We start from the raw sequence: 20224 nt of genomic DNA, 5'->3' as shown, positions 1-20224 counted from the left end.
GTGTTCGGCTCCAAGAAGGGTTGAATGTCTGACCATAGTTTGTAAAAAGCAGGTAAGAAAAGGTTTGACTGCCCGAACATACACCATCAAAAGAGGGAGTGGAGGTGTTCCGCTGTAAGAAGGTGTGAATGTCCGACCATAGTTGGTAAAAAGCGGGTAAGAAAAGGTTAAAATACCCGACTGTACACAATCAATAGCGGGAGCGGAGTTGTTCGGCTACAAGAGGGTGTGAAAGTCCAACCATCGTTTGTCAAAAGCTGGTAAGAAAAGGTTCGAATGCCCGAATATATACCATCAAAAGCGGAAGCGGAGGTGTTCGGCTGCAAGAAGGTGTGAATGTCCGACCAAAGTTTGTAAAAAGCAGTTAAGAAAAGGTTCGAATATCCAACCAAACAAAATCAAAAGCGGGAGCAGAGCTGTTCGACTGCAAGTAGGTGTGAATGTCCAGCCATAATTACTCACAAACGGGTAAGAAAAGGTAGTATTGCCAGACCATACATGATCAAAACAGGGAGCTGAGGTGGTTCAGCACCAAGGTGTGAATGTCTGACTATAGTTTGTAAAAAGCGGGTACGATAAGGTGCGAATGCCTGACAATGTATAATCAAAAGAGGGAGCAGAGGTTTTCGGCTACAAGAAGGTTTGAACGTCTGACCATAGTTTGTAAAAAGCGGGTAAGAAAAGGTTCGAATGCCCGAACATACACCATCAAAGGAGGGAGCGGAGGTGTTCCGCTGTAAGAAGGTGTGAATGTACGACCATTGTTGGTAAAAAACGGGTAAGAAAAGGTTAAAATACCCGACTGTACACAATCAGTAGCGGGTGCGGAGTTGTTCGGCTACTAAAAGGTGTGAAAGTCCGACCATGGTTTGTAAAAAGCGGGTAAGAAAAGGTTCGAATGCCCGAAAATGTATGATCAAAAGAGGGAGCGGAGGTGTTTGGCTGCAAGAAGGTGTGAATGTACACCCATAATTACTGAAAAATGGGTAAGAAAAGGTGCGAATGCCCAAATATACATAATCAAAAGCAGGAGTGGATGTGTTCGGCTCCAAGAAGGGTTGAATGTCTGACCATAGTTTGTAAAAAGCAGGTAAGAAAAGGTTTGAATGCCCGAACATACACCATCAAAAGAGGGAGCGGAGGTGTTCCGCTGTAAGAAGGTGTGAATGTCCGACCATAGTTGGTAAAAAGCGGGTAAGAAAAGGTTAAAATACCCGACTGTACACAATCAATAGCGGGAGCGGAGTTGTTCGGCTACTAAAAGATGTGAAAGTCCGACTATGGTTTGTAAAAAGCGGGTAAGAAAAGGTGCTAATGCCCGACAATGTATGATCAAAAGAGGGAGCAGAGGTGTTCGGCTGCAAGAAGGTCTGAATGTCCAACCATAATTTGTATAAACCGGGAAGGAAAGTTTCGAAAGCCCGACTATACACCATCAAAAGCGGGAGCAGAGTGGTTCAGCTGCAAGAAGGTCTGAATGTCCATCAATAATTGCTTTAAAACATGAAAGAAAATTTTCGAATATCATCCGCACATGATCATAAGAAGGAGAGGAGGTTTTCAGCTGCAAGAAGGTGTGAATGTCCACCCATAATTCCTGAAAAATGGGTAAAAAAAGGTGCGAATGCCCAACCATACATTATCAAAAGCAGGTGTGAATGTCAGATCATAATTTGCAAAAAGCTGATGAGAAAGGGTGAGAATGCCCGACTATACACCATCAAATGCGGGAGCGGAGGTGTTCGGCTCTGAGTAGGTGTGAATGTCCGACCATAATTGCTGAAAAATGTGTTAGAAAAGGAAAGAATGCCGGACCATACATCATCAAAAGCGAGAGAGGTGGTGTTCGGCTGCAAAAAGGTGTAAATGTTCGACTAAAGTTTGTAAAAAGCGGGTAAGACATGGTGCGAATGCCTGACAAGGTATGATCAAAAGCAGGAGCGGAGGTGTTCAGCTGCAAGAAGGTCTAAATGTCCATCAATAATTGCTAGAAAACATGAAAGAAAATTTTCGAAAATCATACCGCACATGATCATAAGTGGGAGAGGAGGTGTTCAGCTGCAAGAAGGTGTGAATGTCCACCCATTATTCCTGACAAATGGGTAAGAAAAGGTGCGAATGCCAAACCATACATTATCAAAAGCAGGTGTGAATGTCAGATCATAATTTGCAAAAAGCTGATGAGAAAGGGTGAGAATGTCCGACTGCACACCATCAAATGCGGGAGCGGAGTTGTTCGGCTGTGAGTAGGTGTGAATCTCCGACCGTAATTTCTGAAAAATGTGTTAGAAAAGGTAAGAATGCCGGTCCATACATCATCAAAAGCGAGAGAGGTGGTGTTCGGCTGCAAGTAGGTGTGAATGTCCAGCCATAATTACTCACAAACGGGTAAGAAAAGGTAGTATTGCCAGACCATACATGATCAAAACAGGGAGCGGAGGTGGTTCAGCTGCAAGAAGGTGTGAATGTCTCACTAAAGTTCAAATATATTAACAAAAGCGGGAGGAGAGGTCTTCGGATGAGAGTGGTTGAGAATTTCCAACCATAATCTATAAAATTCGGTGAAAAAAAGGTGTGATAGAACACTAAAAGGTGGAGCGGAAGTGTTCGGCTGCAAGAAGGTGTGAATGTCCGACTATATTTGGTGAAAAGCAGGTGAAGCAAGGTCTTAATGCCCAACCTTACATTATCAAAAGCGAGATCAGAGGTGTTTGGCTGCAAGAAGGCCATAGTTTGCCAAAAGCGGGTAAGCTGCGAATGACCAACTAAATATCAACAAAAGTGGGGGCGGAGGTCTTCGGATGCAACTGGGTGTGAACATCCCACCATACAAGTATGGTGGAGAGGAAGCTGTGAACAGCCGACCATAGTTTGCAAAAAGCGGGTGAGAAAAGGTGCGAATGTGCAACCATACATGATCAAAACAGGGAGCGGAGGTGTTTGGCTGTGACAAGGTGTGAATGTCCACCCAAAATTAATGAAAAGCGGGCAAAAAGTAGGTTTGAATGCCCAACCATACATCATCAAAAGCAGGAGTGGATATGTTCGGCTACAAGAAGGTTTGAACGTCTGACCATAGTTTGTAAAAAGCGGGTAAGAAAAGGTTCGAATGCCCAAACATACACCATCAAAAGAGGGAGCGGAGGTGTTCCGCTGTAAGAAGGTGTGAATGTCCGACCATAGTTGGTAAAAAGTGGGTAAGAAAAGGTTAAAATACCCGACTGTACACAATCAATAGGGGGAGCGTAGTTGTTCGGCTACAAGAAGTTGTGAAAGTCCAACCATGGTTTGTAAAAAGCGGGTAAGAAAAGGTGCGAATGCCCGAAAATGTATGATCAAAAGAGGGAGCGGAGGTGTTCGGCTGCAAGAAGGTGTGAATGTACACCCATAATTACTGAAAAATGGGTAAGAAAAGGTGCGAATGCCCAACTATACATAATCAAAAGCAGGAGTGGATGTGTTCGGCTCCAAGAAGGGTTGAATGTCTGACCATAGTTTGTAAAAAGCAGGTAAGAAAAGGTTTGACTGCCCGAACATACACCATCAAAAGAGGGAGTGGAGGTGTTCCGCTGTAAGAAGGTGTGAATGTCCGACCATAGTTGGTAAAAAGCGGGTAAGAAAAGGTTAAAATACCCGACTGTACACAATCAATAGCGGGAGCGGAGTTGTTCGGCTACAAGAGGGTGTGAAAGTCCAACCATCGTTTGTCAAAAGCTGGTAAGAAAAGGTTCGAATGCCCGAATATATACCATCAAAAGCGGAAGCGGAGGTGTTCGGCTGCAAGAAGGTGTGAACGTCCGACCAAAGTTGGCAAAAAGCAGTAAAGAAAAGGTTCGAATATCCAAACATAATTAAAAGCGAGAGAGATTGTGTTCAGCTGCAAGAAGGTGTGAATATCCAGCCATAATTACTCACAAACGGGTAAGAAAATGTAGTATTGCCAGACCATACATGATCAAAACAGGGAGCGGAGGTGGTTTAGCTACAAAAAGGGGTGAATGTCCAACTAAAGTTCAAATATATTAACAAAAGCGGGAGGAGAGGTCTTCGGATTAGAGTGGTTGAAATTTCCAACCATAATCTATAAAATGCGGTTAAAAAAAAAAGGTGTGAAGGAATGAATTTTATAGCAAAATCCGAAATCATGCATAACTCCGCAAAAGGAACGTATTGCTCAACCAAAGGGATGCTTCTTTCTCATTCAGGGTAATATGAGGAACTTTATGCTTGATACATTTTAGACACGGATAACTATGAAGGACAAAGCAATTTTAACTTGGTTTGAGCAAAGCAATTCATTTTATAGGAAAATCCGAAATCGTGCAGGACTCATGAAAGTAAGCTTATTCTCGGATTCCTGATCCTCCAGTGTTGCTCTTTCCTATACTGCAAAATACAGCCTTGTTCTTTGTTGAAATCGATATAGACATTGATAAATATGAAGGACAAAGCAGTTTCCACTTTGTTTGAGTGAAGGAAATAATTTTATAGCAAAATCCCAAATCAAGCAGAACGTATGAAAATAAGCGTGTTTTCGGATTCCTGATCCTTCAGTGTTGCTATTTCTTCTACTGCAAAATACAATGTTGTTCTTTGTTGAAGTCAATCTAGACATTGATAAATATGAAGGACAAAGCAGTTTTAACATAGTTTGAGTAAAGGAATTCATTTTATACATAAAATCCCAAATCATGCAGAACGTATGAAAATAAGCTTATTCTCGGATTCCTGTTCCTTCAAGTGTTGCTCTTTCTACTACTGCAAAATACAATGTTGTTCTTTGTTGAAGTAAATCTAGACATTGATAAATATGAAGGACAAAGCAGTTTTCACTTGGTTTGAGTGAAGGAATTCATTTTATACATAAAATCCCAAATCATGCAGAACGTATGAAAATAAGCTTATTCTCGGATTCCTGTTCCTTCAAGTGTTGCTCTTTCTACTACTGCAAAATACAATGTTGTTCTTTGTTGAAGTAAATCTAGACATTGATAAATATGAAGGACAAAGCAGTTTTCACTTGGTTTGAGTGAAGGAATTCATTTTATACATAAAATCCCAAATCATTCAAAACGTATGAAAAGAAGCTTATTCTCGGATTCCTGATCCTTCAGTGTTGCTTTTTCTTCTACTGCAAAATACAATGTTGTTCTTTGTTGAAGTCGATCTAGACATTGATAAATATGAAGGACAAAGCAGTTTTAACTTGGTTTGAGTGAAGGAATTCATTTTATACATAAAATCCCAAATCATGCAGAACGTATGAAAATAAGCTTATTCTCGGATTACTGATCCTTCAGTGATGCTCTTTCTTCTACTGCAAAATCCAGTGTTGTTCTTTGTTGAAGTCAATCTAGACATTGATAAATATGAAGGACAAAGCAGTTTTCACTTGGTTTGAGTGAAGGATTTGCAGCTGAAAACCTCCCGCTCCCGCTTTTGATTGTGTATAGTCGGGCTTTCGAGCCTTTTCTTACCCGGTTTTTAGAAATTATGGTTAGACATTCAGACCTTGCAGCCGAAGACCTCCACTCCCTCTTTTGATCATACATTGTCGGGCATTCGCACCTTGTCTTACCCGCTTTTTACAAACTATAGTCAGACATTCACATCTTGCAGCTGAACCACCTCAGCTCCCTGTTTTGATCATGTATGGTCTGGCAATACTACCTTTTCTTACCCGTTTGTGAGTAATTATGGCTGGACATTCACACCTACTTGCAGTCGAACAGCTCTGCTCTCGCTTTTGATGGTATATATTCGGGCATTCGAACCTTTTCTTAACTGCTTTTTGCAAACTTTGGTCGGACGTTCACACCTTCTTGCAGCCGAACACCTCCGCTTCCGCTTTTGATGGTATATATTCGGGCATTCGAACCTTTTCTTAGCAGCTTTTTACAAACCATGGTTGAACTTTCACACCTTCTTGTAGCCGAACACCTCCGCTCCCGCTTTTGATGGTGTATAGTCAGGCATTTGAACCTTTTCTTTCCCGCTTTTTACAAACCATGGTCGGACTGTCACACATTCTTGTAGCCAAACACATCCGCTCCCGCTATTGATTGTGTACAGTCGGGTATTTTAACCTTTTCTTACCCGTTTTTTACCAACTATGGTCGGACATTCACACCTTCTTACAGCGGAACACCTCCGCTCCCTCTTTTGATGTTGTATGTTTGGGCACTCGAACCTTTTCTTACCCGCTTTTTACAAACTATGCTCGGACATTCAAACCTTCTTGTAGCCGAACACATCCACTCCTGCTTTTGATGATGTATGGTTGGGCATTCAAACCTACTTGTTGCCCGCTTTTCATTAATTTTTGTGGACATTCACACCTTGTCACAGCCAAACACCTCCGCTCCCTGTTTTGATCATGTATGGTTGGACATTCGCTCCTTTTCTCACCCGTTTTTTGCCAACTATGGTCGGCTGTTCACAGCTTCCTCTCCACCATACTTGGTGGGATATTCACACCCACTTGCATCCGAAGACCTTTTGTTGATATTTAGTCGGTCATTCGCAGCTTACCCGCTTTTGGCAAACTATGGCCTTCATGCAGCCAAACACCTCTGATCTCGCTTTTGATGATGTAAGGTTGGGCATTCAGACCTTGCTTCACCTGCTTTTCACCAAATATAGTCGGACATTCACACCTTCTTGCAGCCGAACACTTCCGCTCCACCTTTTAGTGTTCTATCACACCTTTTTTTTCACCGCATTTTATAGATTATGGTTGGAAATTCTCAACCACTCTCATCCGAAGACCTCTCCTCCCGCTTTTGTTAATATATTTGAACTTTAGTCGGACATTCACACCTTCTTGCAGCTGAACCACCTCCGCTCCCTGTTTTGATCATGTATGGTCTGGCAATACTACCTTTTCTTACCCGTTTGTTAGTAATTATGGCTGGACATTCACACCTACTTGCAGCCGAACACCACCTCTCCCGCTTTTGATGATGTATGGACGGGCATTCTTACCTTTTCTAACACATTTTTCAGCAATTATGGTCGGAGATTCACACTTACTCACAGCCGAACAACTCCGCTCCCGCATTTGATGGTGTATAGTCGGGCATTCTCACCCTTTCTCATCAGCTTTTTGCAAATTATGATCTGACATTCACACCTGCTTTTGATAATGTATGGTTTGGCATTCGCACCTTTTCTTACCCATTTTTCAGTAATTATGGGTGGACATTCACACCTTCTTGCAGCTGAACACCTCCTCTCCCGCTATTGATTGTGTACAGTCGGGTATTTTAACCTTTTCTTACCCGCTTTTTACCAAATATGGTCGGACATTCACACCGTCTTACAGCGGAACACCTCTGCTCCCGCTTTTGATGGTGTATAGTCAGGCATTTGAACCTTTTCTTACCCGCTTTTCACAAACTATGGTCGGACATTCAAACCTTCTTGTAGCCGAAAACCTCCGCTCCCTCTTTTGATTATACATTGTTGGGCATTCGCACCTTATTTACAAACTATAGTCAGACATTCACACCTTGCAGCTGAGCCACCTCAGCTCCCTGTTTTGATAGTGTATGTTCGGGCATTCGAACCTATTCTTACCCCCTTTTTACAAACTATGCTCGGAGATTCACACCTACTCACAGCCGAACAACTCCGCTCCCGCATTTGATAATGTCTTGTCCGGCATTCTAGTCTCTTCTAACACATTTTTCAGCAATTATGGTTGGACATTCACACCTACTCACAGCCGAACACTTCCGCTCCCACATTTGATGGTGTATAGCCGGGCATTCTCACCCTTTCTCATCAGCTTTTTGCAAATTATGATCTGACATTCACACCTACTTGCAGTCGAACAGCTCTGCTCCCGCTTTTGATTATGTTTGGTTGGATATTCGAACCTTTTCTTAACTGCTTTTTACAAACTTTGGTCGGACGTTCACACCTTCTTGCAGCCGAACACATCCACTTCCACTTTTGATGGTATATATTCGGGCATTCGAACCTTTTCTTACCCGCTTTTTACAAACCGTGGTCGGACTTTCACACCTTCTTGTAGCCAAACAACTCCGCTCCCGCTATTGATTGTGTACAGTCGGGTATTTTAACCTTTTCTTACCCGCTTTTTACCAACTATGGTCGGACATTTACACCTTCTTACAGCGGAACACCTCCGCTCCCTCTTTTGATGGTCTATGTTCGGGCATTCGAACCTTTTCTTACCCGCTTTTTACAAACTATGGTCGGACATTCAAACTTTCTTGTAGCCGAACACATCCACTCCTGCTTTTGATGATGTATGGTTGGGCATTTTCACCTTTTCTTACCCATTTTTCAGTAATTATGGGTGGACATTCACACCTTCTTGCAGCTGAACAACTCCTCTCCCGCTTATGATCATGTGCGGTTTGATATTTGAAAATTTTCTTTCATGTTTTAAAGCAATTATTGATGGACATTCAAATCTTCTTGTAGCCGAACACATCCACTCCTGCTTTTGATGATGTATGGTAAGCTTTTCTTACCCGCTTTTTACAAACTATGGTCGGACATTCAAACCTTCTTGTAGCCGAAAACCTCCGCTCCCTCTTTTGATTATACATTGTTGGGCATTCGCACCTTATTTACAAACTATAGTCAGACATTCACACCTTGCAGCTGAGCCACCTCAGCTCCCTGTTTTGATAGTGTATGTTCGGGCATTCGAACCTATTCTTACCCCCTTTTTACAAACTATGCTCGGAGATTCACACCTACTCACAGCCGAACAACTCCGCTCCCGCATTTGATAATGTCTTGTCCGGCATTCTAGTCTCTTCTAACACATTTTTCAGCAATTATGGTTGGACATTCACACCTACTCACAGCCGAACACTTCCGCTCCCACATTTGATGGTGTATAGCCGGGCATTCTCACCCTTTCTCATCAGCTTTTTGCAAATTATGATCTGACATTCACACCTACTTGCAGTCGAACAGCTCTGCTCCCGCTTTTGATTATGTTTGGTTGGATATTCGAACCTTTTCTTAACTGCTTTTTACAAACTTTGGTCGGACGTTCACACCTTCTTGCAGCCGAACACATCCACTTCCACTTTTGATGGTATATATTCGGGCATTCGAACCTTTTCTTACCCGCTTTTTACAAACCGTGGTCGGACTTTCACACCTTCTTGTAGCCAAACAACTCCGCTCCCGCTATTGATTGTGTACAGTCGGGTATTTTAACCTTTTCTTACCCGCTTTTTACCAACTATGGTCGGACATTTACACCTTCTTACAGCGGAACACCTCCGCTCCCTCTTTTGATGGTCTATGTTCGGGCATTCGAACCTTTTCTTACCCGCTTTTTACAAACTATGGTCGGACATTCAAACTTTCTTGTAGCCGAACACATCCACTCCTGCTTTTGATGATGTATGGTTGGGCATTTTCACCTTTTCTTACCCATTTTTCAGTAATTATGGGTGGACATTCACACCTTCTTGCAGCTGAACAACTCCTCTCCCGCTTATGATCATGTGCGGTTTGATATTTGAAAATTTTCTTTCATGTTTTAAAGCAATTATTGATGGACATTCAAATCTTCTTGTAGCCGAACACATCCACTCCTGCTTTTGATGATGTATGGTAAGCTTTTCTTACCCGCTTTTTACAAACTATGGTCGGACATTCAAACCTTCTTGTAGCCAAAACCCTCCGCTCCCTCTTTTGATCATACATTGTTGGGCATTCGCACCTTATCTTACCCGCTTTTTACAAACTATAGTCAGACATTCATACCTTGCAGCTGAACCACCTCCGCTCCCTGTTTTGATCATGTATGGTCTGGCAATACTACCTTTTCTTACCCGTTTGTGAGTAATTAATCCCAAAATATTGAGCATAAAATAAGTCTTTATGCTGATGATGTATTACTTTTCCTTCAGAACTCACAGACGTCTCTCAGTCACACGATCACACTCATAAATAAATTCTCAGCACTTTCTGACTACTCTATCAACTGGTCTAAGACCACAGTTCTGCCCATTAACTGTAGGGTCCATAATATACCTGCGATCACTTTACAGTCAGGAAATATTAGATATTTAGGCATAAACATTTCCTCCAGGCTCTCAGAGCTAACAAAGCTAAATTATGTGCAATTATTAAAGACAGTAGAGGACGATCTCTCGTTGGAAGTCCTTACCTATATCACTTATGGGGAGAGTTACATCCATTAAAATGATGATACTACCAAAAGTTAACTATTTGTTCTCAATGATCCCCATAAAACCATCTGCTACTTGGTTTAAGTCACTAGATTCATGCATCTCCAAATTTCTGTGGAAAAACAAACCACCACGTATTAGTTTAAAAACCCTACAGAAGACCAAGGACAGTGGTGGATTAGATTTACCTCATTTTCAGCACTATTCCTTAGACAATAGGTTACAATATATATCAAAATGGTTTAAACCTTGTTGTTGTCACAGTTCCCAGAGACGTTGTAATCGTTGAGGATTCTATATTCACCCCCTCATTAGAGGCACGTAATGCAGATTGATGACACTGAATCTTCTTCTCTGTTCATTGCTGGCATCATTCCCAGCATCGTAAGTGTTCGTGGCATTGTTAGCCTCTTCTTCTGGATCTTGATATCGAGAATCCTTTTGTATTTCTGGTTTGTCAGTCCTCTGTCTTCGTTCACTGGAGTCTTTGTCTTTTTGTCCTTGAGTTTGGTGATTTTTTCTTCTTTTGATGCCTTGACACAATGTGACAGGTGATACCACGTGGGAGATCCTGTAACTTGGATTGCTGTCCCTGTGCTGCGAAATGGCTGTGCTGCTCAAATGGTCTCTCCTTCATCATGGTTACATGCTGCCATTCCGACATCTCGCCATTCCGACATGGGTCTCCAATTGTCGGAATGGCGACACTTAATTTTTTATCAAACGTCCCACCATTCCGACACTTTTTTCCTCCTATGGTCGGAATGGCGGTATGTTTTTTGTTTTTTTTAACATACCGCCATTCCGACAGTTCCTTTTAATAGCCTATTTTTTACCCAAAACATTTTGCACTAATGATATGCCGGCGCAAATACGCCCTAAAGTTTGGCGCACAAGCTTTGCACATGCAGAGGCCACAGCCTCGCAAACAAACTTTAATAATCTATTATCAAAATCCCCTGAATTTCAAATATAAAAATACAGATATTAATATAACTCTGGCGAGACTGAAACTGATTAAGCAGAAATACAGTGTCAGTGAGCTGTCACAGCAGCCAGCTGGAGCGGAGCTCTCCACAGAGCCCATGCGTCTTTTGCACGCTGTCATCATATGCAAAAGTAATAATTGCAATTACAGATATCACGGCTACTGCACAGGACACAGTTGCGAGCACTCTGCCTTGCCTTGCCAATAGAAGAAGATAGAAATGACAGCATAGAACGTATAAAACACAACAAAATGCAGTAAAAACGTTTATTCATGTTATTCACGTGATTTATGAGTACTCACTCCAATTTTGGGAAGCGCGGATGGGTTTTGCGCATTTGGCACAAACACACAGCCGCAACGGTTGTAGCTTTATACAGCCTGTTGATATCTTAAGGACCTAACTGGTCACACCTGGGACTAAATGTCATGTAGAGATTGTTTTTACATGACATTACAGCTGAACATATAGCTTTCATCCACAAACCAACGTGGGAGAGCCCGAAGACGCATGTGCCAGACGCACATAGGCATGCGTAAAACCAATTTTGACCACTTCATACTGTTTATTTGCTTTCTTTTAGTTAACTTTCGTTTCTTTTGGATTCTTGTGCGTGTTATGGAGCCGTTTTGGTCCATGTTTGTAAGCCTTTTTTTCCTGGATTAAATTTTCGGAAGTTGAAACAAGTGGCATTGGAGTGTGTGATTGAAAACCACCGCGGACTGCTTCTCCTCCTCCAGTTGCCGAGACTTTGTGTTTTTAATAACGCTTGTCTATAAACATGTTAAACATATAAATTGCATGAACAGAAAGAAGGGACTCACCTGTTGAGTAACACACATTTCCTTATACGGAAAGCCTTGTCGGAATGGTGGGACATTTGAACGTCAGAATAGCGGGATGTCGCAATGGTGGGATGTCGGAATGGTGGGACGTTTGCATGTCGGAATGGTGGTATGTCGGAATGGTGGTATGTCGGAATGGTGGGATGTCGGAATAGCGGGATGTCGGAATGGCGGGATTTCGGAATGGGTGTTGCCACCCCCTTCATCATATACACAGTTATTTATACATCACCTTCCACCATGAAGCGTTGTCCCTTTTTGTTTCTCTCTTTGTTCTTAAAATGCTGTTATGCATGTCTAAACCAATCCATTAAATTAGATCATTTTGGCAGTAAAGCGATCTACAATGTGCTTGGTCGCAAAGCTGCTCATCTGTGGTAAACAGCTCTTCAGAAAGGCATTCTTCAATTGATTTCACTAATTCTATGTAATAATTTTGTGATTTCCTACAAAACTACACTTCTTCTCCCATCTGTCTGAGTATTTAATATTGTCTGGGTCCCGTTAAAACATGTATTTTTCCCATCTAATTCCTTGTTTGCTTTAAAACAAGTATTCCCCATTTTCTATCCCTTCAGTAGCCAACCAGTTTGTATGGAGTACACTGGAGCAACTTGACTGATCAGTAAAACACTGCTTTTGTTGTCACCGCAAGGCTTCCCCCGTCGGTTGTTTCACTGAGACACTACTGAGTAACTATAACTCAACACAGTTTATACACATAACATTCATATACATACTAACAAACAAACAAACAATTATTTATCGCAATTTTCTCATCTCTGTTTGAACGTACACCCAGGTAAATATTCCTGTAGTCTTCTCATACCGACTATGGACCCATTCATTGTTTAACTTCACTGTTTTGCAAATCCTAATTGAATATTACACATTGACATTGAACTTTACTTGATAAGCAGGTCTTCATTGCATTCAGCAGCCTATATGTGAGCATCTATGTGTAAGCTGTTCTTCTTTGCATTTATCAGCAGCAAGCAATTCTTCATTGCACATGCATATGAAAATAGTAAAACAATTCCAATGCGTTAGCGAAACCTTCTATATCAGGAGTGTCCATCATGATGCTGGGAATAGAACCTCTTTCCCAGAATAGTTCAACCTTCATTACTCAACTGATCATAACTCCGCAATGAGCACATTTCAAAGTATCATTCCTCTACATATATTCAAAAATCTATGTGTAAATGTTTAATATTTCTTATATTTGTTGATGTCATTCTGTGTGCATGTGGCCTAAACCCAATCTCTGTGTGGCAATTTTAATTTAAACAAGTTGAACTCTGCCTCTGATCATTTAAAAAAGGTGTGTACCAATATCAACCTTTCTCAGGTAATTACTGATCCTACAAAACCAAAGAGATCCTTCAAGGTTGTCCCTGATTGGCTCAATCTTAACAAATCAAAGGTAGAAAATCCGCAGTATCTGAACTTGGTGTTAGTTATCACTGCTCAATAGCCTGTATCAGAATTGCAAAAATGAAAACATTAGGTCCACGCTTGGTATCCAGATCCTGAAACATCTCCATGAGCAGGCTTTTTTTTAACTGATCTGTTGAATAGTTATATGACACTGTTAAAATCCCAGATGAAGATCTAGCACTTGACCATTTTTGTAAATCTTCTAATTCCATAGTTGATAAACACGCCCCTTTTAAAAAGTATAGAACTTAGAACAGGTCTATCCCTGGCTTTCGGCAGAACTGTCTTCTTTACTTTTTTTCCCCTTGTCCTGTTCAGCATTATGTCAGAAGAATTGTAGTCTGAATACCTATGATGCCAAACAGATTTGTTTTGCCAAGGGAAGTTTTATAAATGTAAAGCTCCCCTTGATGCCCATTTATTCATTTCTTTTTACAATATATGACATGAACTGAACTGAACCGGACCGGGGGACAAGGAAAGAAGAAGAGGAAAGAAGAGGAAACAGAAAAAAAATAGAAACAAAAACCAGACAACCAGCTGCTACACCTGTAAAAAACAAAACAGACAACAATCCATGGCCTATGAGGGGAATCCAGCCTTAGCGCCAAGAGGAGCACCTGAAAGCAGACAAGCAGAGAAAAAACAAACACACAAACAAACAAAAACAAGCGCAAGAAGCGGCAATCGCATACAACACAGCTGTGGATATAGATGACCTGAGACGACATGATAATACATCAACTGCTTAGTGACCATGCTACTGGACTAATGAATGTGTGTGTGTGTGTGTGTGTGTGAGAACATGCAACACCCATGGCACAGGACCTACATGATAACCGTGCTTAGTTATGAGTGTATAAGCGTACAGGGCCACAATCCACAGCCCCCCAAACAATCAGAAGCAGGCAGAGAGGGCCACAAGACCCAGGCCACCAGCAGCCCCCACAGAGCACAGAACCCAGGTAGCCCACCGCAGGGGCAACCACGTATCCACCCAGAAGACTGCAGAGGAAGCCCCCGGAAAGAGCCCCCATAAGCATAGGGCAGAGGCACTCCGGGAACCAGGGGCAACAGCCCACCGACCCCGCCAGGCCCCAGCCGCCCAGACATGGGCCGTGCACTGGACCTGGGCCCCAGGAGCCCGAGCGCCCCCAAACCCCCCGGCAGAGGCCCCACCCAATACCCAGGAGGGCCAAGCGCCCCAGACAGCCACAAAGTGGGTCAGCGCCTGCCCCAGCGCCCCTGGCCAAGTGCCCTGGGAGTCAAGACGTGCCCACAGGTGGGTGAAGTCGCGAGCAGTGGGGAGAGGCAACGCTGATGCCCCATCGGGAGAAACACAGGCAGGCCAGGCGACAGCAAGTCCCAGATCCAGGCCCAATCATTACCACACACACTTTCACGTCCCATACATCCACACATCCACACATCCTACCTCCCTCGACTCTGCTGGGGTGTAGTGCAGCGGGCACACCAGGAGGCCAGCAACCCCCCAGCCACCACAGACCCCGAACCAGCAGAACAATTAATTAATCCTCCTGGCCCCTCCTGCCCCGAGCAGACACCAGGAAGCAGGGGTGTGCGAAGAAGACCCCTCCCCTCACCCTTCTGGCTCTTCAATATTTTCTAATAGTGAGCAATTAAAATTGAGGGGCAGCCAAACTTGTAGAACTGGGAGCGCGGCACTCTGGGCAGCCTACATACCCAAAGAGCCCCGCCCACCAGATGCCACTCAGTGTAACCACCCCCCAAGACCTAATGTGTGTGTGTGAGTGTGTTTGATAAGTACTAATGTCTAAGGTGTAATTAAAACAGGGGCAGGGAACTGCAGAGTGCAACCAAAGGGGACCACCTACGTGGCCCCATCCACTACACCCCACCGAACACACACGCCCCCAAAACCCTTCATGTGTGAGTGTGTGCTGTTTACAGGAGCCAGAAGGGAGAGGGGTATGGGGATATATACCGGGGGAGCTACTCTCCCCCAGAGAGGGCAGCCAGGGACTGGCTGCAATAGGCATCCCCGCTACCTGGGAGCCAGCAATGGGCAGGAGGGCCTGATGTCCACCAGGCTCGGGGCCTGCAGCGACCATATTCCGGGAGCTACTGTACCCCCAGAAGGTACCCATCCCGCCCCACCCCACTCAACCCAACCCCACCCCGGAGGACCTCTACAAAAAACAAACAAACAAACCACCCGGTCACACCAGTCGCAGCAGCCCGGGCCTGAGACCCACCATCACCCAGCAACCCACCACCACCACTATGTGATAAAACTAATCAGAGGGGACCAGAGAGAATGAAATTCAGCCAATTGATGTTTTGAGGAGGCAGACATTGTTTCCATGCTAATATAATCTAAAAGAAAATTTCTAAACTGGTTAATACACAGATTGTTCTTCGCATTCCAGTTCATGAGAATAGTTTTCTTTGCGATACATAACACTGTGACAACCATGTGTGCTGAGTTAATTTCCATGTTGATGTTGTGTAAGTCACCCAGTATGCACAGTGTGGGGCATGCAGGGATGCTACACTTTAGCCATGTTGATAGGTCCTCACAGACTTCAAGCCAGAACTTCTGGACAGGCGCAGAAAACCACAAAGCGTGTACATAATCATCAGGTGTGTTATCTGTGCAAGGTGAGCAGATGTTTGAGTGTGTTAGACCCATCCTGAACATCCTTTGTCCTGTATAGTGTGTTCTATGAAGGATTTTGTATTGTATGAGCTGTAAATTAGGATTTCGAGTCTTTATGAAGGTGTTCAAACATATTTGTGGTTAGAAGCTATGACCAGAACTGATGGATAAATCTGCCTCCCATTTTGAGGATGGAAGAGACATTGTGTCATCTATCTTAGACAATAATTTATATATTTTTGATAGTAGTTTTGGGGTACAGATGCTTAGAAATTCTGCTACCCTAGTCGGGGGTTGTAAGTCTGGTTGGTGGAGGATATATCCATCCATCCATCCATCATCTGCCGCTTATCCGGGGGTCGGGTCGCGGGGGCAGCAGCTTGAGCAGAGAAACCCAGACGTCTCTGTCCCCGGCCACTTCCTCCAGCTCTTCCGGGGGGACCCCGAGGCGTTCCCAGGCCAGCCGAGAGACATAGTCTCTCCAACGTGTCCTGGGTCTCCCCCGGGGTCTCCTCCCAGTGGGACGTGCCCGGAACACCTCCCCAGGGAGGCGCCCAGGGGGCATCCTAACCAGATGCCCGAGCCACCTCATCTGACTCCTCTCAATGCGGAGGAGCAGCGGTTCTACTCCGAGCCCCTCCCGGATGACTGAGCTTCTCACCCTATCTCTAAGGGAGAGCCCAGACACCCTGCGGAGGAAACCCATTTCGGCCGCTTGTATTCGCGATCTTGTTCTTTCGGTCACTACCCACAACTCGTGACCATAGGTGAGGATGGGAACGTAGATTGACCAGTAAGTAGAGGCACCGGTCATACAGAGACCGAACGGCCCCTATCAAGGGGTCCGGCACTCCATATTCCCGGAGCACCCCCCACAGGACTCCACGAGGGACACGGTCGAACGCTTTCTCCAAGTCCACAAAACACATGTAGACTGGTTGGGCGAACTCCCATGCACCCTCCAGGATCCTGCCGAGGGTATAGAGCTGGTCCACTGTTCCACGGCCAGGACGAAAGCCACACTGCATCTCCTGAATCCGAGGCTCGATTATCCGACGGATCCTCCTCTCCAATACCCCCGAATAGACCTTACCAGGGAGGCTGAGGAGTGTGATACCCCTATAGTTGGAACACACCCTCCGGTCCCCCTTTTTAAAGAGGGGGACCACCACCCCAATCTGCCAGTCCAGAGGCACTGTCCCCGATGTCCACGCGATACTGCAGAGGCGTGTCAGCCAAGACAGCCCTACAACATCCAGAGCCTTGAGAAACTCAGGACGGACCTCATCCACCCCCGGGGCCTTGCCACCGAGGAACTTTTTAACCACCTCGGCAACCTCAGCCCCAGAAATGGGAGGCCCCGTCTCCGAGCTCTCCGACTCTGCCTCTTCCGAGCACGTGTTGGTAGGATTGAGGAGTTCCTCGAAGTACTCCCCCCACCGACTCACAACATCCCTAATTGAGGTCAGCAAAGCCCCGTCCGCACTGTAAACAGTATTGACTGTGAGCCGCTTCCCCCCCCTGAGATGCCGGATGGTGGACCAGAATCTTTTCGAGGCCGTCCGGAAATCGTTCTCCATGGTCTCACCGAACTCCTCCCAGGCCCGAGTTTTTGCCTCAGCAACCGCCGAAGCCGTGGCCCGTCTGGCCCGTCGGTACCTATCAGCTTCTTCCAGGGTCCCACTGGCCAAAAAGGCCCGATAGGACTCCTTCTTCAGCTTGACGGCTTCCCTCACCACTGGTGTCCACCAGCAGGTTCGAGGGTTGCCGCCACGACAGGCACCGACCACCTTACGGCCACAACTCCGACCAGCTGCCTCGGCAATGGAGTCACGGAACATGGCCCATTCAATGTCCCCCACCTCAAATATGGTTGAAGCTCTGCCGGAGGTGGGAGTTAAAGCTCCTTCTGACGGGGGATTCTGACAAACGCTCCCAGCAGACCCTCACAATACGTTTGGGCCTGCCAGGTCTGATCGGCATCCTCCCCCACCAGCGGAGCCAACTCACCACCAGGTGGTGATCAGTTGACAGCTCCGCCCCTCTCTTCACCCGAGTGTCCAGGACATACGGCCGCAAGTCCGATGATACAACCACAAAGTCGATCATCGAACTGCGGCCAAGGGTGTCCTGGTGCCAAGTGCACATATGGACACCCTTATGCCTGAACATGGTGTTCGTTATGGACAGTCTATGACTGGCACAGAAGTCCAACAACATAACACCACTCTGATTCAGATCGGGGGGGCCGTTCCTCCCAATCACACCCCTCCAGGTCTCACTGTCATTGCCCACGTGAGCATTGAAGTCCCCCAGCAGAATGAGGGAGTCTCCGGTAGGAGCATTCTCCAGTGCCTCCCCCAGAGACTCCAAAAAGAGTAGGTACTCTGAACTGCTGTTTGGCGCATAGGCACAAACAACAGTCAGGACTCGTCCCCCCACCCAAGGCGGAGGGAGGCTACCCTCTCGTTCACTGGGGTAAACCCCAATGTACTGGCACACAGCCGGGGGGGCAATAAGTATGCCCACATCTGCTCTGCGCCTCTCACCACGGGCAACTCCAGAGTGGAAGAGAGTCCAACCCCTCTCAAGAGTACTGGTTCCAGATCCCAAGCCGTGCGTCGAGGTGAGTCCGACTATATCTAACGGTCTGATGAAGTTTCAACAATAAACAACAAACTTTGTATTATGAGAAAGAACCAGACTCATTCTTTAGGAATCCGAAAATAAGCTCTATTTTACGAGTTATGCACGAATTCGGATTCTCCTATAAAACGAATTCCTTAACTCAAACCAAGTTAAGACTGCTTTGTCCTTCATATTTATTCATGTCTAATCAAGTTTCAATGATAAACAACGTTGTACTTTGTAGAATGAGAAAGAACTTCTTCAGCAATAAGCATCTCTCGACAAATGACGAAATACAGATTTTGCTATAAAATTAATTGCTATCAGCCTGACTTAAAACTGTTTGTCTTCCTTATTTATCCACTTCAAATCAAGTTTCAACAATTAAAAAATTTTTGTAGTTTGAGAAAGAACAACTTAATCTTGAGCAATCAGTATAAAAAGAAGGTAAGCAAAGGTGCGAATGTCAAACCATACATGATCAAAACAGGGAGCGGAGGTGTTTGGCTGAGACAAGGTGTGAATGTCCACCCATAATTAATGAAAAGCGGGCAACAAGTAGGTTCGAATGCCCAACCATACATCATCAAAAGCAAGAGTGGATATGTTCAGCTACAAGAAGGTTTGAACGTCTGACCATAGTTTGTAAAAAGCGGGTAAGAAAAGGTTCGAATGCATGACAATACACCATCAAAAGCGTGAGCGGAGGTGTTCCGCTGTAAGACGGTGTGAATGTCCGACCATAGTTGGTAAAAAGCGGGTAAGAAAAGGTTAAAATACCCGACTGTACACAATCAATAGCGGGAGCGGAGTTGTTCGGCTACAAGAAGGTGTGAAAGTCCAACCATGGTTTGTAAAAAGCTGCTAAGAAAAGGTTCGAATGCCCGAATATATACCATCAAAAGCGGAAGCGGAGGTGTTTGGCTGCAAGAAGGTGTGAACGTCCGACCAAAGTTTGTAAAAAGCAGTTAAGAAAAGGTTCGAATATCCAACCAAACATAATCAAAAGCGGGAGCAGAGCTGTTCGACTGCAAGTAGGTGTGAATGTCCAGCCATAATTACTCACAAACGGGTAAAAAAAGGTAGTATTGCCAGACCATACATGATCAAAACAGGGAGCTGAGGTGGTTCAGCACCAAGGTGTGAATGTCTGACTATAGTTTGTAAAAAGCGGGTAAGCTGCGAATGACCGACTAAATATCAACAAAAGGTCTTCGGATGCAAGTGGGTGTGAATATCCCACCATACAAGTATGGTGGAGAGGAAGCTGTGAACAGCCAACCATAGTTTGCAAAAAGCGGGTGAGACAAGGTGCGAATGTCCAACCATACATGATCAAAACAGGGAGCGGAGGTGTTTGGCTGTGACAAGGTGTGAATGTCCACCCAAAATTAATGAAAAGCGGGCAAAAAGTAGGTTTGAATGCCCAAGCATACATCATCAAAAGAAGGAGTGGATGTGTTCGGCTACAAGAAGGTTTGAATGTCCGAG

The sequence above is a fragment of the Leuresthes tenuis genome, unplaced genomic scaffold (genome assembly GCF_036924035.1).
Source record: "Leuresthes tenuis unplaced genomic scaffold, fLeuTen1.0.hap1 SCAF_11, whole genome shotgun sequence".
NCBI lineage: Eukaryota > Metazoa > Chordata > Actinopteri > Atheriniformes > Atherinopsidae > Leuresthes > Leuresthes tenuis.
This window is presented reverse-complemented; position numbering follows the sequence as displayed.